Source organism: Dioscorea cayenensis, chromosome 7, assembly GCF_009730915.1.
Source record: "Dioscorea cayenensis subsp. rotundata cultivar TDr96_F1 chromosome 7, TDr96_F1_v2_PseudoChromosome.rev07_lg8_w22 25.fasta, whole genome shotgun sequence".
In the NCBI taxonomy this organism is placed as follows: Eukaryota; Viridiplantae; Streptophyta; class Magnoliopsida; order Dioscoreales; family Dioscoreaceae; genus Dioscorea; species Dioscorea cayenensis.
Window position 1 is genome coordinate 21,005,238 of NC_052477.1, and position 1,998 is coordinate 21,007,235.

At 44.8% G+C, this 1,998-nt stretch overlaps 1 non-coding gene across 1 annotated transcript; it reads left to right on the top strand.

The window, feature by feature from the left end:
- Positions 1-1,327: 1,327 nt before the first annotated feature.
- On the top strand, positions 1,328-1,434 carry LOC120266209. The gene has a single exon (XR_005538050.1). It is a non-coding gene; the product is annotated as a small nucleolar RNA R71 (small nucleolar RNA).
- Positions 1,435-1,998: the final 564 nt, after the last annotated feature.

The following is a 1,998-nucleotide window of genomic DNA, read 5'->3' on the forward strand; positions in this document are numbered from 1 at the left end:
TTGCCTCTCGGATGTCGCACTGTTCGGTCCGCTAGTTGCAAAGTGATCCGAGTAAGCCTAGTCTCGTCCAAGCCTAGATTTTGAAAGAAAGTGTATGGCATAACGTTGATACTGGCCCCTGAGTCCGCCAATGCCATTTCCTCACCTAGATTGCCAATAATACACGGAATGATGAAGCTTCCTGGGTCTTTCTTCTTGTTCGGCATGTTCTTTTGCAATACCGCCGAGCATGAAGCATCTAAAATCACTGAAGCACTTTCCTCCAACTTCCTCTTGTTAGCCAACAAGTCTTTCAAGAACTTCACATACTTAGGCATTTGGGCCAATGCCTCAACAAAAGGAATATTGATGTGGAGTTGCTTGAACAAACTCAGGAACTTCTTGTACTGTTCATCCCCTTATTATTTTTCAATCTAGAGGGATAAGGGATTCTTGGCTTGAAAGGTGGGGGTGCCACCTCTTTCTCTTTGCTTGTTCCCTCTTCTACCTCTATAACCTTGGGTGCATGTTCTTTTGGCTTCTTACTCGGAAGCCTATCTTCAACCTCACGACCACTTCTCAAAGTGATCGCCTTCACGTGCTCTCTAGGGTTGGTCTCTGTATTGCTCGGCAAGCTTCAATGTGGCCTTTCAGAGAGAGACTTCGCAATTTTCCCCACCTGATTTTCAAGGTTATGCAAAGAGGCGGTGTGGTTGCGAAGTGTAGCCTCGACTGATTCAAACCTTGTATTTGCAGATTACACAAATCTAGTCAAGTGCTTCTCTAAGTTATTCATTCGGGTTTCCAAACCTGAGACTCTGCTTTCCACCTGAGGGGCTTGTTGTTTTTGTTGGAAACCCGGTGGCCCCATGGCCTTTTGTGGACCCTGATTACTCCATGAGAAATTGGGATGATTCTTCCAACCCGGATTATAGGTATTGCTATATGGGTTTCCTTGAGGTCTCATGCCATTACCTACAAAATCAACGTTTTCCACCGAAGAAACATCACTGATAGAGATCGGGAATCGAAGGGAGCATGTCCTCCACCACACCCGGTGCAATTAGTCACGGCCGCCACTCTATTTGAAGTTAGAAGATCTAACTTCTTACTCAAAGTTTCCACTTTAGCCGCCAATGAAGTTACCGCATCTATTTTATGGAGACCGGCCATTTTTTTCTTTTCACTAGCATTCCATTGGTAACTGTTTAACCCCATTTCTTCAATTAACTGACGGGCCTCATCGGGGGTCTTGCTACCTAAGGTACCTCCTGCTGCCGCATCCAAGAGATACCTTGTACTCGGGTTCAAACCATTATAAAAGGTCTGAACAATCATCCACTCCGGGAATCCGTGTTGCGGCCACTTTCTTAGGAGCTCCTTGAACCTTTCTCATGTCTCGAATATTGACTCTAATTCCAACTGAACAAAGGATGAGATCTCGTTCTTAAGCTTTGCTGATTTTCCGGGAGGGAAATAACCGGCCAGAAAAGCTTCTACCATCTCCTCCCACGTGGTAATTGACGCTCTCGGTAATGAGTGTAGCCACTGCTTCGCTCTCCCCTTTAGGGAAAATGGGAAGGCTCGCAACTTGATTGCATCATCCGTTACCCGGTTTATCTTCAACATATCACGCACCTCAAGAAAGCTCTCTATACGACTGTTTGGATCTTCATCGGCCAAACCATTGAGTTGTGCGAATTGCTGCAACATGTGGATGAATGCAGGCTTCAGTTCGAAGTTCTGAACTGTAATCAGGGGACGCACAATACTCAACTGTATCCCCAACACTAAAGGTCTGGCATAATCGGATAATGTACGTTCAAGCTCAAGATCTCCTTCAATCAATATTGAGGGATTCCCTCGGGTCATAACCTGGAGCTGCACCCAAAAAGAAAGAAAAAGAAATCAGAACGATGATAGAATAAGAAGATATGAAATAGAATGTATGGTAAAATAGCTAAGAAAACAAAGTGCAAAGTATCTCTAAACGCCTACTCCTCGGCAACGACTACAAAA